The sequence below is a fragment of the Neomonachus schauinslandi genome, chromosome 2 (genome assembly GCF_002201575.2).
Source record: "Neomonachus schauinslandi chromosome 2, ASM220157v2, whole genome shotgun sequence".
In the NCBI taxonomy this organism is placed as follows: Eukaryota; Metazoa; Chordata; class Mammalia; order Carnivora; family Phocidae; genus Neomonachus; species Neomonachus schauinslandi.
This window is the reverse complement of record NC_058404.1, coordinates 60379989-60397377: the sequence shown is the minus strand read 5'-3', so window position 1 is coordinate 60397377 and position 17389 is coordinate 60379989. Positions and strand designations below refer to the sequence as shown.

At 35.1% G+C, this 17389-nt stretch overlaps 1 pseudogene; it reads right to left on the bottom strand.

The window, feature by feature from the left end:
* Nucleotides 1–2029: 2029 nt before the first annotated feature.
* On the bottom strand, nt 2030–2524 carry LOC110588562 (annotated as a pseudogene).
* Between the last annotated feature and the right edge of the window lie 14865 nt (nt 2525–17389).

Sequence of the window (17389 nt, the reverse complement as noted above, 5' to 3'; positions counted from 1 at the left end):
TTTTTTCATTCATTCTGTCACCCTGTGTCTTTTGATTAAAGCATTTAGTCCATTTACATTCAAAGTCACTATTGATAGATATGTATTTATTGCCATTTTATTACTTGTTTTGTGGTTGTTTCTGAAAATTTTCTCTGATCCTATTCTTGTCTTTGTCACTTTTGGTCTTTCCTTTCCTCTCAAAAAATCACTAATATTTTTTTCAGGGCTGGTATAGTGGACATGAACTCCTTTAATTTTTATTTTTCTGGGAAACTCTATACATCTCCATCTATTCTGAATGATAGTCTTGCTGGATAGAGTATTCTTGGCTACAGATTTTTCCTATTCAGCACTTTAAATATATTATGCCACTCTCTTCTGGCTTGCCACATTTCTGTTGAAAAATCTCCAGCTAGCCTTACGGGTTTTCCCTTGTAAGTTAAGGACTTCTTTTATCTTGCTGCATTTAAGACTTTTTCTTCATCACTACATTTTGCAAATTTAATTATAATATGTCTTGTATGGGTCTGCTTTTGTTGATTTTGATGGGAGTTCTTTGTGCTTCCTGGATCTGGATATCTGTTTGCTTCCCCAGAATAGAAAATTTTTCAGCTATTATTTCTTCAAATAATTTTTTGCCCCCTTTTCTTTCTGGTCTTCTTGGACTCCTGTATTATGAATGTTGCCACATTTGATGAAGTCACTGAGTTCCCTAAGTCTATTTTTGTTTTGCATAGTTCTTCCTTCTCTCTTTTGTTCAGTTCATTATTTTCCATTATTTTGTCTTCTATGTCAATAATTCGCTCTTCTGCTTCTTCCAGCCTGCTGTTCATTGCATCAGGTCTGTTTCCAATCTTGTTTATTGCATTCTTTATCTCTGATTATTTTTAACTCTTTTATCACTGTGGTAAGGGTCTCACTGATGTCTTGTATTCTTTTCTCAAGCCCAAAGAGTATCCTTATTATTTTTGCTTTATATTCTCCATCAGGCATGTTACTTATATTTATTTCATTTAGATCTCTGAACTTGTCCTTATCCTGTTCTTCCATCTTGGCATTTTGTCTGTCTCTGCCTTCTTCTGCATGTTAGAAAAGCCAGTTATGTCTCCTGCTCCCAAAAGTAATGACTTATGAAGAGGTCATGGAGTGTCCAGGGCCTGGTGCTTCAGGGATTGTCTCCAGTGTGTGCTGTGTGTACTTTGCTGCTGTGTTTTGGCTGCTTTACCCTTCAGGCCAGTTGTCTACAAAGGCTCTCCTTGCTTGCTGTGCACAGTGTTTGGTCCCTGGCCTGAATGTGATGAGTTTTAACTAGGTGAGCTCAGATCTTCTTGTGAAATAAGACCTGACAGGAACTCCATCAGAACTAAGGCCCTGCAGAACTCTGGTCAGGTGATGTGGTGTGGGCAGTGGTTTGTGCTGGTCTTCTGGGGGAGGAGCCTGCCACACTGGGACTGAGGCAAGCTTGACTGAGAAGGGCAGTCACACCATAGTGCGGCAGGGTAGGGCTTGGAGTAAGCAAGTTAGGCAGCCAGTGTTCATGCTGTGCTGCCTCCCCCTGGTGTCTCTGTGTTTATGGCCTTCTGTCCAGGAGCAAGTAAGTGCCCTCTGGGCTCTATCCCAGCCATACCTGCAGACTTTTAAAACTCTAGGCTTTAGAGACAAGGTGTGGGCAGGGGTTTGTGCTGGTCTTCTGGGTAAGGGGTCTGCCATGCTGGGACTGAGGCAAGCTTGACTGAGTCACATTCATTTTTAAATGGTATTTATACTGTGCAGAAATTAATAGTTTGGCACATTTTTTTTCTTCCAGCAATTTGAAGATGCTCTTCCACTATTCTTTTTGCTGTTGTTTAGTTTTTATTTCATAATCATAACCTTAACTCTTCAATCCAGCAAGACTTAGAAGGAATAAGGAAAATACGGAAGCCACAAAACTGCAATGAGAACACAAAGATTATAGGATATTTCAAGCAGATGGGGATGAAGAGTTGCACTCCTGGACTATAGAAAGAATGATCTGGTAGTTAAGATAAAACATAAGTCAAATTTATTAGATTTGTCCACAGTCAGCAATGGTGATCTTCTTGCTGGTCTTGCCATTCTTGGACCCAAGGCGCTCCATGGCTTCCACAATATTCATGCCCTTTATCACCTTGCCAAAGACCACATGCTTGCCATCCAACCAGTCAGTCTTGGCAGTACAGATGAAAAAGTGGGAACCCTCTGTGTTGGGTTCATCATTTGCCATGGACAGGATGCCAGAACCTGTATGCTTCAGGATGAAATTCTCATCATCAAATTTCTCCCCACAGATGGACTTGTTGCCAGTGCCATCATGGCATGTGAAGTCACCACCCTTGCACTTAAATCCCAGAATAATCCTGTGAAATCAGGAATTTTTATAGTCAAATCCTTTCTTCCCAGTGCCCAGAGCAGGAAAGTTTTCTGATGTCTTCGGAACTTTGTCTGCAAACAGCTCAAAGGAGATGCAGCCCAGGAGCTCACCATCCAAGGCTGTGCCAAAGAACACAGTGGGGTTGACCATGGCTGGGCAGCATGGTGACTCTGAATTAGCAGCCAATAATAATTCCACTATTATTTGGGTCACATTATTTTTTATGAAATAGCTGTGTATCTTTTTTTATCTTTATATTCTGGCCTAAATAGTCCTTTAAGTTCTCCCTGCCTCCATTTTTCTCCTCCAATGTTTTACATTATTTTATGCTCACCCAGTGAATTTTGCATTTCAGCTATTACATTTTTCATTTGGAAAAATTATTTTTGTTCTTTTCCATGAATGCCATTTCTCTCCTAATTATGTTCTTTTTTCCTCTACATCCTTGAGCATATTTGTTAAACTTGAAATAAATATTTTAAAGTCTTGTCTTCAAATCCCATGATCTCTGTTATTTCTAGGTCTTTTTCTGTTAACTGATTTTCTTCCTTGGTTGTGGGTCACATTTGAAAATTTCCATATGTCTAGTAATTTTGTATTGGATGCTTGACTTTGCATGCTTAATTCAGAATCCTACTTGGCTGAAAGAAATGCAAATAATTCCCAGCTCTGTGTGAGCACTGGGAATTATTCAATTTATAATTCCCTGAGAGTTGTCTTCCTTGGATTCCTGGAGTCACATATTGTGTAGGTATAGATCAGTAAATAGCCAAAGGCTCAATAGGATTTTTCTGCTGATTTCTTGAGCTCTTTTTACTTTATAGTTACCTCACTATATTATTCTGTCTTGAAAATTTCAGCTGCCTCAGATTCTAACAGCTCTTATCTTTGTCTCCTCATCTTGAAGAATTGCCCAGTTCTGCTTGTATTCTCCCTTCCTGTACTGTGGTCTAAAAAGCACATCTACTTAAGAAGTCCAGTGAAATTTTAGTTCTCATCTCATTTATACCTTCTCTCAAGGTTTGCAGTCAGTTTTTCCTGTTGTGCCAATGACTGGACACAGATGTTTCATATATTTCATCTAGCTTTTTTAGCAGATAGTAAGGTCTGCACCAGAAATTTTCATGAACAGAAGTAGAAGTTAAACATGGCATGGTATATTAATTACAAATTTTATCTGTCTGCCACTCCTAACTTACTATCAAATATAAGTAGTTACTCATATATTAACTGCCTCTCCCATCTGATGCTGTGAGGCAGCATTATAATAACAACAGATAGTTGTGTTTGTAGCAACAGACAGACACGTATAATCTCTGATTTCTAAACTTCCTATGTCTGGTATGTAAGTATCTCACAGATTATTCTTGTTACTTCAATCATGTTCTTCCTGATTCAAACCCAAATGACAGTTAAAGTTCATTACTGAATCCACAATCATGCAAACTTTGTTCCTAAGGTGTTTCTTTTTTTTTTTTCAAATAAGCATAATACCCCCAATCTCATACATTTATGAAAAAACCCTAAAATATGCCAAATTTAAACATGCTTTTAGGTGCAATATAAGGAATCATTAGGAACAATAGCAGTGAGACAGTAGGCTGGGATCTTTAAAAAGTAGGCAAAGTTCTTATGTCATAGGAAGTAATAAATCCCCTATAATACAATATAATAAATCATCCATGTCCCAGCTACTGCCACAAAACATCTTAATATCAAAGAGAAATAGCAAATAATATACCACAGAGATCTGAAAATGCATTTAAAAATATTTCAACAATGATTTTCATATGAATTTATGGGAACCCCAAAGGACACTAAAATGCTCCTTAATAAAGAAAAATTAGAGTCATGGTAATTACTAAAGGGTCTCCTTGGAAGGAAAATCATATTGGGTATTACTATACCAATAGGATATAGTGATGACAATTCTAATTTTGCCACTAACAGCTTTTATTTGTCTTGGGGGAAAAAAACTAAGTATGAAGTTTTAATGTTCAAGCAAATTTGTGGCAAACAAAAGGACTGCAGAATACCTCATAAGGAACATTTTTTCAATGTTGACAACATAGGTAACTTTTCATGCATATTTTATTTTAAAAAAAGATTCTTAGAATATTGACCCTATTGTGTTTTTCTTTAGCTGAATATGTATTTTAAAAATGAGAGGGAGTTGAAGCTATTCAGATTTTAAAGGCCATCTTCATTAGCAAACATTTATAACAAATGTTGAAATATTTTATCTTCACTTCTATGTATCTCCATAAGGATTCACAATCTGGCAATAGTTTCATTTAACATCTGAGATTACTTTGTCAGTTTGCATTTAAAAGCAAAAACTTATTTTAAAAAATAACAGCTAAAACATGTGCTCAAGCACATAATCTGTGCTATTGTTAAGAAAAGAAACTCAAGGGCGCCTGGGTGGCTCAGTTGGTTAAGCGACTGCCTTCGGCTCAGGTCATGATCCTGGAGTCCCTGGATCGAGTTCCGCATCGGGCTCCCTGCTCGGCAGGGAGTCTGCTTCTCCCTCTGACCCTCCTCCCTCTCATGCTCTCTGTATCTCATTCTCTCTGTCTCAAATAAATAAATAAAATCTTTAAAAAAAAAAAAAGAAAAGAAACTCAAATATGAGTTATACCATTCAAAGTGCAGAGAGAGAGAGAAAGGAAAAGTCAATATCAAAAAATAAAATTTTTCTAGCACAAGCATTTTTGAGTACATCCTATCTCCAGATTAGCAATGGAGCACTTAAAGTAGGCAGGGTTGGGGAAGAAGTTAGCTTTGAGTGAATTAAAATCCTGAGTCATAAAAATAAGCTTTCTAATCTTAGAAAAAACAGTTGAGAGTATTAATGTGCAAGCTATCTTTAAACTTGAAGTTGATGGACTTTAGTCAATTTAAAAAATAAATGATTGAATTCAATTTAAAGTTGACTTTAATTTAAATAAATAGAACTCAATATTGCTAAAGTCTATTAGTGATTTTGCTTTCAAGTAGGAAATGATAAAAAATCATGTGTCGTGCTGGTGCATGAACAATACTGCAGAGAGAAATTTTGGCAAAGGCAAATATTGGTAGAGGGTAACTCTATCTATCCATGGGATACCACCTATATAGTTCAGAGTATTTCACTATGCAGAGTCAAAGAAGATAGCAGAGAAAAAATAGACTGCTCCTTAATTCTAGTTTTGACAGCATTGGAGGAATAATTTTGCAAACTCTTTCAAGTCATAAATTCACACTTTTCTCACCTACAGAAGAAAAAAGTGTTCATCTAATCTAATTTTTAGGTTCCTTTCTAACTCTAAAAATTCCATTACATTTTAAAATGAAGGAAAAATGAGCAGAATCAATGGAAAGTCCAGCAGTTTGTCCTAAGCAGAAATAAAAATAATTTCAAATTCTTTCTTCCAGTAGAAAATTTAAAATTTGTCCAGTTACATCAAATATTACATATACTTGTACAAAGTGTTATATTTGTTATTGCTTTGTTTCAAGTAAATTTCAGGTGCTAGGGATAGAATTCAAAATAGTAGTTGAGATCATAAATAATTTATAACCCTAATGTTCCCTTTCATCTATGTTACTAACTAACCTATGCTTATTACCAGGTGAAATTATTTCTCTGCTCTACCTTTCTAATTAAAATTTAAAAATTATGGCAAAGATATTTTATCTCCTACATTATTTCACAGAATTAAAAGTAACAATAATATATGGTCACAAAATCATCTTATCCAGGGCAAATATCAATAAATCTAGAAGAAAATTAAAAGTTCCTTTATCCTTGAGGATAGTCTGAACAAAAAGTGAAGTTGAATATATAAACCACTATAACTTCTAATCAGTTTGAATGAGACTTACTAAATTATATAGCTGAAAAAGTTGTAAAGACTCATTTAAAAAAAATTTTTAAGCATTTCTGCAGTAGTACCATTTGTTCCTTATTGAAGCACTTCCAACATCGAGTAACTTATTTCTTTATAATAAAATATTATCAGTGTTAAGTTCAACACCCAAAGAACAAATGGGCAGAAGACATGAACAGACACTTCTCCAAAGAAGACATACAAATGGCCAACAGACACATGAAAAAGTGCTCAACATCACTTGGCATCAGGGAAATACAAATCAAAACCACAGTGAGATACCACCTCACACCAGTCAGAATGGCTAAAATTAACAAGTCAGGAAACAACAGATGTTGGCAAGGATGAGGAGAAAAACCTACACTGTTTGTGGGAATGCAGGCTAGTGCAGCCACTCTGGAAAACAGTATGGAGGTTCCTCAAAAAGTTGAAAATAGAACTACCCAAAGACCCAGCAATTGCACTACTGGGTATTTACCCCAAAGATACAAAGGTAGTGATCTGAAAGGGCACCCGTATCCCAATGTTTATAGCAGTAAGGTCCACAATAGCCAAACTACGGAAAGAGCCCAGATGTCCAACGATAGATGAATGGATAAAGAAGATGTGGTATAGATATACAATGGAATATTACTCAGCCATCAAAAAAAAAATGAAATCTTGCCATTTGCAATGATGTGGATGGAACTAGAGGGTATTATGCTAAGCAAAATAAGTCAATCAGAGATAAACAATTATCATATGATCTCACTAATATGTGGAATTTAAGAAACAAGGCAGAGGATCATAGGGGAAGAGGGGAAAAAATGAAACAAGATGAAACCAGAGAGGGAGACAAACCATAGGAGACTCTTATTCATAGGAAACAAACTGAGGGTTACTGGAGGAGAGGAGGTGGAGGGATGCGGTAACTGGGTGATGACATTGGGGAGGGCACATGATGTAATGAGCACTGGGTATTATATGCAACTGATGAATCACTGAACTCTACCCCTGAAACTAATAATACATTATATGTTAATTAAAAAATAATAATATCACCAAAAATTATACATTTCCCTTAGGGTACCATGTTTGTGTCATCCTATAAGTATTATTTTCATAATTATTTAATTCTGAGTATTTCTTAAATTTCCATTATGATTTCTTCTTTGATTCATAAGGAATTTAGAAAATGTGCTTTTTAACTTCCAAATGTGTATGTGAATTTGTGTCTATGTTTTTATTGAGATTTGTGTTATTAATTTTTAACTTAATTCCACTTGTGGCTAGAGAACTTAGTTGTATGATACCATTTCTTTGAAATTTTTGAAACCTTGCTTCATGGCTGCATGGATGATTTTTATAAATGTTCCATATGTATGTTCTCTAACTGTTGAATGCAGAGTGGTGATCATTATGTTTTTGCTTAAAAAAAAATATTATCAGTTCAACAGTTAGAAATGGATTCCTGCCTCCTTGTAACCCATATAATAATAACTTATGCTGAGTCAACTCAGAACAATTATGTCCTTTACTTCAACTAGCCAAATCTACGAGATCAAATAACAGGTACCCTTGTTTTTATGACATCTCCTTTAATATTGAAAGCTCTAATTTCTTCTCGTGGCTACTTTCCTCTAAACTAAATCATTCATTATTCTTTATTAGTTCCTGAAATGTTTTAAAGACTTATCTTCATGCCAGTGGATTTCTTCAGAATGCACCCCAATTTGTCTGTTTTCTGTTAAATGTAATCAAGAATTGTATGGACTCTTATGTCATTAGGGTTCTCCAGAGAACAAAAACAATAGTAAGTAGGTTCATATATAAAGACCCAAATGTGAGACCTGAAACCATAAAAATCCTAGAAGAGAACAAAGGCAATAATCTCTTTGACATTGGCCATTGCAACTTCTTTCTAGATATATCTCCTGAGGCAAGGGAAACAAAAGCAAAAATAAACTATTTGGACTTGATCAAAATAAAAAGCTTCTACACAGTGAAGGAAACAATCACAAAACTAAACAGGAACATACAGAATGGAGAACATATTTGCAAATGACATATATGATAAAGGACTAGTATCTAAAATATATAAAAAAATTATAAAACTTAACACCCAAAAAGCAAATAATCCAATTTAAAAATGGGCAGAAGATATGAATAGACATATTTCCAAAGAAGACATACAATGGCCAAAAGACACATCAAAAGATGTTCAAATCACTCATCATCAGGGAAATACAAGTAGAAACTATAATGAGATATCACCTCACACGTGACAGAATGGCTAAACTTAACACAGGAAACAACAGGTGTTGGTGAAGATGTGGAGAAAAGAGGACCCTCTTACACTGTTGGTTGGAATGCAAACTAGTGCAGCCACTCTGGAAAATGGAGATTCCTCAAAATATTAAAAATAAAACTACCCTATAATCCCGCAATAACACTACTAGGTATTTACCCAAGGAAAACAAAAATACTAATTCAAAGGAATCCATGCACCCAATGTTTATAGCAGCATTATCTACAATAGCCAAATTATGGAAATAGCCCAAGTGTCCATTGACTAGTGAATGAATAAAGAAGAGATGGTATATATATATATACAATGGAATATTATTCAGCCATAAAAAAGAATGTAATCTTGATCTTTGCAACGACATGGATAGAGCTAAAGAGTATCATGCTAAGTGAAATAAATCAGTCAGAGAAAGAAAAAACTGAAATGAAATGTATGATTTCATTTATATGTAGAAATTCAGAAACACAACAAATGAGCAAAGGGAAAAAAGAGAGAGAGGCAAACCAACAGGAGGTAAGCTCCTTGATGTTGGTCTTGGCAATGATTTTTGGATTTGGCAACAAACCCAGGGAAATGAAAGCAAAAATACACAAGTGAGATAACATGAAACTAAAATACTTCTGCACAGCACAGGAAACCATAAACAAAATGACAAGACAACCTACAAAGGTGATAAAATGGGTGCCCAGGTTTGGCATTGAGTAGTGAGGTGGGGAGAAGGGTGAGCTGGCAAGGCATTAGGGAGACTATCAGTGAAAGCCAAAAGGACCTCATGGAGAGTGTTAGCAAAAACGTTAAACACCTTTATAAGGACACCAGTAAAGGCTTAAAGGAAAGTGATGAAAATGGTATTGGAACCTAGAAGAAAGATTACACTTCTTACATGGTGATGTGAAGTTTAGAAAAACTATTTCCCATAGTAATGTAGAAAATACAAAATATGCTAATGAACTTGATAATATGGTTAAGATTTCCAGGCAAAATGTTCAAGGTATTACCAGGTTTTGTTTTTGTTTTTGCTTTCCAACCATAATGAAACGGGAGAGGAGAGATAAATGAAATAATGACTAGGTTTTTTTAGTGGAATTATGGGAAAATATAAAGGATCTGAACAGTCTTTTCAGCCAGCAAAAAGTTCTTGAATTAAAAAATGGCTTTGAGCAAAGATCAAATTTGGGGTGGGGCTGTAAAATTCTTACTAAGAGCTCAGAAAGATCTAAGGTAGCATTTTGTAGGCCATTTCAAACTGACAAATGTTTGTTTAGGGTCTTAAAGGAATGTCAGATCTACTCCATTAAACAATTGAGCTTAAAAAAAAACACTTAAGGGTATTATACCACAATATACCAACAGGAAATCCAATAAGGAGGACTTATCCCAAAAGGATTGTCAATATACTTTTTGTCTAAATTCATGGATGATAAATTGATATCCATATTTTTTGATATCCATAAATTTTTAATCCCATAATGTTTTACAAGAATTGTATCAGATTATACTGAAAGAGAGAGAAACAGTAAAAAATTAAAAAATACTCTTAGATCCCTGGGTTTGTTTGGGGTTTTTCTTCTAGCAGGTAGTAAACTGAGAAACTCAACTACACACACAAGTCATTCGTTACAAAGAAAGGATGACTAAGTGCATAGAGTCAAAATTCCAATAGGCACAAATGGGAGCTACAGAAAACAGCTCTCTGTTAGGAAAACTGAGCTCTAACCAAGGAACTGAAAACTTGTCCCTGACTTGATTTTGCAACTGCTGTGGACCAATACCTGTTTTGTACCTCCTATTTTTCTAAGTTTTGAAAAGTACATAGTGTTTATCCTATGTCTATCCTTCTGTTGTATGTTTGGTGTGGGCAGATAACATGCCTCTTTAGTTTATAAGTCTTCAGATTTAAACAAGAAGAGTATTCAAAGAGCTATACCTAAGATAATATATATGAGGAGACTTATACAAGCCTAGATGTGATTTAAATAATATTTTGGAACTCAAGCTTGAGCCTGATGCAGTGAAAGATAAAATTCTTGTGTGTTGCTGGGAGGAAGAAAGTGTATTTACTGTGTTGTAGGAATGTGAACTGTGATGGCCAGCCAGCGGAGACTAAAGATTTATTTTCCAAGGATGGGTGCAACAATATTATCCATCTAATATACTCTTCTAAAAACTTGTCATTTTGTCATCTGAGAAGGTGTATAATTCCCTTCTTGAATCTGGGCGGGAATATGACTCATTTGTAACCAACAGAATGTGGCAGAAATGTGTGACTTTTGAGGCTAGTTCAGTAGAAAGCCTGACTACCCTTAGAGAGACTAAACAACACAAAGAGGCCACAGATAGTCTGGTCAACAGGCCCAGTTAAAGTCACAGGCAACACCAAGTCATCCACAGAACATGTGTGTGAAGAAGCCTGCAAATTATTCCAGACCCAGTCATTGAGTCACTCCAGTATTCAAGGTTTCCCAACTGGAGATCTAGAAATCATGGAACATTTCCACTGTGCCCTGTCTGAATTTTTGACCCATAGAGTCTATAAACTTAATAAAATGGAATTTTATGCCACTGTTGTTTGGGTATTGTTTTTAAAATCAGCAACATTCGCCAGAATAGTATGTTAACTTTCCATTAGAAATAAGGGTAATCACCATAAAATAGAATACTAAACAGAAACAAGTGAACCAAACGATATTTCAAATACACAGTTACTACACTAAAAGGGGTAAAAAGAACTAACTCAAGTAACATAACCTGCCCAAAGTCAAACAGAACTGAAAAGAAGTACTGACCTCTAGTTAAAAGCTATCTTTTTCACAGTGTGGGTTAACATTTCTGAACTACTTTGTATTTCTATAAGATTAATCAAATGATTAATATATTGGATGACAGGCGATTTCTCACTGTTAGAGAAAGAAGTTACAAATACAGAAAAGGTAGAACTAATATCAATTATGAAGTGTTACATTGGAATTAAAAGTATCAGAGTGGACTCATTTTTTAATATGTGAATGAAAGATGGATAGAAAGATAGATAGATAAAAGTTTTATATGTACAATATTAGTTTATATGTGTGTGTGTGTGAGTTTTGTAAAGACAGAACTGAAGAAGAAGGAGGAGGAGGAGAAGAACAACAACAAGGAGGAGATGGAAGAGGAAGGGGAGGGGGAGGGAGTGGAGGGAGGAGGAGGAAGATAGATAGATGATAGATGATAGACAGATGATAGACGATAGATAGATGACAGATAGATGATGATGATAAACAGATGATAGATAGATAGGTAGATAGATAGATAGATAGATGATAGATAGATGATAGATGATAGATTTCCTAAGCCTGTCTGCTAAGAAGGCCTAAACGCAATAAAACCCTAGTAGTCATAGCTACAAATCTTGGCTCCTAAACAGCATTTTCCACTCAAAAAAACCAAGTGTCTTTGGAGAAGTGACTGATTATAAGTCTAAGCAGAGCAAGTACAAGATGATTCTCAAACACTTTGTGAATCTGGGGCGCCTGGGTGGCTCAGTTGTTAAGCGTCTGCCTTCAGCTCAGGTCATGATCACAGGGTCCTGGGATTGGGCCCCCCATTGGGCTCCCTGCTGTGCAGGAAGCCTGCTTCTCCCTCTCCAGCTCCCCCTGTTTGTGTTCCCTCTCTCGCTGTCTCTGTCAAATAAATAAATAAATAAATAAATAAATTCTTAAAAAAAAAACCTGTGAATTAAAGTAAAGGTTCTCTCAAAAAATGATGGAACATTGCCCAAAGGATACAGAAATCAGCTTCAAGGAGCTCCTACTGGCCAAATCTGAGACAATTGAAGCATTGAAGTAAAGAAAATGTGAGTAAAATAAGCCGAAAGTCTGTATTGATATACATAAATGACAAAATTTATAAAAGAGGAAGGGCGGAGGAGCTCTTCCTTACTGTGTGGAATTCCAACTAATAAATGTAGAACAAATTATGGAGTTAGAAAATGAGTTTGGCCACATAGTAATTATTTCAGGCAACAATCATCAATGAAGGCTAAACCTAAAGGATAAATGTATGAGGAATAAGCCATGTCCCCACAAATTACTTATTGATTACAATGGGAACAATAATAACTTGGCAGTGAAGACATCTGGCTAAAACTACCAAGTGACCAAATTTAACATCACAAGTAATGGGACAAACTGAAACCATGCACCTCCTGACATGCAGTGTGTAGGAAACAGCATCACGGGATCTTGTATTCCTGATAAAAATGCTTAACTTTGGTATAATCATGAAAACCCCTCAAACAAACATACCAAAAAGTATTTAGAAAATAAATTGGACTGTATCTTCAAAATGTCAAGGTCATAAAACACAAAGAAAATCTTAAGAGCTTTTTCAGGTTAAAGACTAAAAAGACATTACAATCGAAGGCATCTGACTAAATACTGAGTCAAAAAAAAAAAATCCATAAATGGCCTTACTGAGACAATTGGCAACATTTTAATATAAGCTACAGATTAAATAGTAGCATTGTATAATATTAAACTTCCTGATTTAGATACCCATATTATGGTTCTGAAAGAAAAATTTTCTTTGTCCTTAGGTAATACCGAGTAAAATATTTAAGGATAAGGTACATACTTAATGCCTGTAATTTGCCCTCAAATGACTCAATCTTTTACTCCCAATTTATTTACACTCTATTTACTCAAATGACACAAGTTCGTATGTGCTTATGTGTGTGAAGGGGTACAAAATAGAGAGAGAAATGGAGAGAACAAAGAGAGATCATGAGAGAGAAAATGAAGAAAGAATGAGAATGAGGAAGAACAAGCAGATGAAGAGCAAATGGGAGAGAATGTTAACAAATTGTCTAGCTGAGCAACGGTTATTGGGATTTCTTTGTGCTGTTCTTATCATTTTTCTGTAAGTTTGAATTATAAAATAAAATCATCCCTCAGTAAAAAAAAAAAAAAAAAAAGATGTCAGTGACAACCTGGAATTTTCAGGTCAGTCAGACCAAACATACTGCAAGCTCAAAAGAACAGACTCTTGTATATATGCTTAATTATTATAGGACAATTACCTTTACCCTCACGTCTAAACTGTGATAATCATTAAGCTTATATGTTCTCAAAAATTCTTTTTTATTATAGAATTCTATAGTCACCTTAAGACTAAGTAATAAAGTTTAAAATTAAAGTATACAATAAAATATGTGCCTGTTTTTAAAAAAATATTCTACATAACTCCTTAAATACCAAAAGAAACTTGTCCACATTATAAGTGTAATCATGTTAACAAATCATTATTTATGCTCACTGATATACTGTAAGAGTGTAAATTCTAATTCACAAAGCACATGTCATTATACAGTTTTTCATTTTCTCTAATAATTTAAGTGCCAGCAGTTAATTTTATGTATTCAATTATCTAAGTCCCTGTGACATACAATATTGACAGTGAAGTGTTGAAAATTGCTAATTAAACATTGCATCATTCAGAAATAAAAGATTTTGAGAACTATAGAATATAAATTTTACAACATACTTCTAAGTAAGACAAACTAACTGGTATAGTCTTATTAAAGATGAATATTGGGATAATTTACTACAGATACAAAGAACATCGGCAGAAACGCTGACAAAATATAATGAGAAATTAATATTATGACATGAAATTTATATTAGCCAGATAGCATACTTAATGTTTTATTTAATGATGATGACTTTCACTAGAATTTAAAAATAGTTATAATCATTTTATGGATGTTATACAAAATAACTTTTGAAACTTAAAATACTTTTAACAATAAAATTTGTATTTCTTATTTCTCGATAGTTTAAATCTATTTATTTTCAAAATTTTTCTTGTTGATGTTTAATCTACTCCACAGGAAAAGCCTATTGACATATACCTAAATCTTGAGAATGAGCAGGTGCCTGCAAACTGAAAAGAGAGAAATGTCCTTTCAAGGATATAGATCTGGCATAGTTAGAAAGTGGCTCAGTGTAGACAAGACATAAAGTGGGAAGAAGGAGGTAAAATTGGATTATGACTGGAGACAAAGCCGGAGTGATGGGTTAGTGTTAGATTCTAAATGACCTCATAAAATCAAGATAAGAAATTTAGATTTTATCTTATAGGCAAGAAAAACATTACCCAATTTAAAAATTGATTTTTTTGTAGAAAAATATCTTTAGAAAGAAAACCCTGGCAGTCATATGAAAATGAGGGGTATATATTAATCATAAAAAGGAATTTAGTAATAAGATCAATTAGGAGATTTTTTTATTGAAGTATAGTTGACACACAATATTACATTAGTTGCAAGTGTACAAAAGTGATTTGACAATTATTTACATTATGCTATGCTCACCACAAGTGTAGCTAACACATAGTCTGTTGCCATAGAGGAGACTGTTGTAATAGATCAAGAAAGTGATGTCAAGGTCATAAACTACATGACAGTAATAAAGGGGGAAGAATCTTTAGTTCTGGGTGATTTTTTGAATGTTTTGTACATCACGCTGATTTCTGACTTTGGAAACCAGGTAAATAGCAGTACTAACAATGTGTCTGAAATGTGTAGTTTGTAGTGTGTGGGGGTGATATTGGTCACTAAATACAGTAGACAATTAGGAATACACCCATCTTCATACTTTCTCTGGCAGAAGCCAAAGCAAGAAAATTACACTAGTTCAGCAAACTATGTAATCTATATGGACAAAGCCACACAGACAACATGCTTCATTTCTGACCTAGTTTTGCAAGTTCTGCACATGCATTGCTACACAAAATGCTAGATAAAATGCTATGTGGCCAGTGGGGCTACTACATACAAAGCTATACAACAAGCTGCTCCCAGAACACAGGGGCAGAATTACACTCTGAAAACAGCACAATCAGCATGCCTAGATTTGTTCATTCTGTTAGCAAATATATATTGAGTCTCTAATACATATCAAGCAATATTCCAAAAACCGTATAAAGCAGTAAAGAAAACAGAGGGAAAAAGAAAACCCTGACTGCATATAGTTGACAGTCTAATGGATGACCTTATTAATTTATAGAATTAATTTACCCTAAGAAATGATTTGTGTATATGTTGGTGATGAGAACTTGAGAAAGATACAAATCTAAGTTGTAAGTAGGGAACATATACAAGAAAAGATACACTTAATGTGGTTAAAACAAAATAACATCAATTTGTCTGGAATGGTGTGAGTATATTTTTAGTAAGTGTGTATGTTTCTTATGCTTAAGGGAAGCTGGAGACTGAGAATTTGTAGCTGTGCAGTGCAATAATGTGTGCAAAAGAGAAGTGTGCAATGATCTATAGCACCCACAGTTACTCTGTAGGCAGAAATATCCCAAATTTCACTTTGTCAAGTTTAATAAAATATTCTTCAAGACCATCTAACTCACCCCATTCTATCTATTGCTCCAAAGCATGTTTTTAACATGATTGTCTGACCACAAGTTCTCAGCAAGGGGATGTACACTATAAGAATGACTGCTAATTGATTTTTGTATATCAATCCATTGGCATTCTGACTCATAATTTCATCTTCAGTGAATTTAATTAGGTTGTGTTAATTTTGCCAGAGTAGCTAAATCTGTAAGTCAGTTTTATAGATCTTTGAAAAAGTCTAGATCCAAGCAAGATATTGTACCATAACAAACTAAGTTTTATAAGAACAGGGTATCTATTTTGTTAAAGCTCCTATTCAATGCCCACCATAGTGTGTGTAGTATATCATCAGTTACATCTTGACAGAAATATCCTGACAACTCTTTACTATCTATGCCTTATAATTGTGGCAGAATACTGTAAAACATTAGTCTAGACTATTTCCCTAGGCAGTTCCTACACCCCATGGCCTCTTCCCCAACCCAGGCAATGAGGATATCCATTTGCTTCAGGAGAGGGAAGGCAGAAGAATGCAGGAATCAAATCTGATTCTTAACTTTTATATATGACACATATAACCAAATATTTGGAAAAATGCATGATGTACACCATCATGTAGGATCTCAGGACCTTGATGAGACTGAGATTTCCTGAGCATAAGGAAGGTGAATATAAAAGGAAGACTTGAGACGCTAGCAGATCCCTGAAAAGTTGAGTTATACCCTTGAATCAAGACTGGGAATGTGGGTGAAAATGAGCATAAGAGAACCAGCTTTAGTAATACAAGAGTAGAGGGCATTTGTGCCATGATAAAGCCTACTGACCCAGTAAGATCCAAGCCTTTCCTTCAACCATGATGGTATAAAGGAAAAAATATATATATTTTTTGTATCCATACTGTGTCAAAAATGTCTCAGAGAATTCTCCACATTAAGCAATTGAGACCAACACAGTAAAGGCCCAGCTTGTGTTCAGAAATAATCTCAGGAAACAAACTGAGGGTTGCTAGAGTGGTGGGGGGTGGGAGGGATGGGGTGGCTGGGTGATACACATTGGGGAGGGTATGTGCTATGGTGAGCGCTGTGAATTGTGTAAGACTGATGAATCACAGACCTGTACCTCTGAAACAAATAATACATTATATGTTAAAAAAAAAAAAAAGAAGAAGAAGAAGAAGATAGTAGGAAGGGAGAAATGAAGGGGGAGAAATTGGTGGGGGAGACAAACCATGAGAGACGATGGACTCTGAGAAACAAACTGAGGGTTCTAGAGGGGAGCGGGGTGGGGGGATGGGTTAGCCTGGTGATGGGTATTAAAGAGGGCACGTACTGAATGGAGCACTGGGTGTTATATGCGAACAATGAATCATGGAACACTACATCAAAAACTAATGATGTAATGTATGGGGATTAACATAACATAATAAAAGAAAGAAAGAAAGAAAGAAAGAAAGAAAGAAAGAAAGAAAGAAA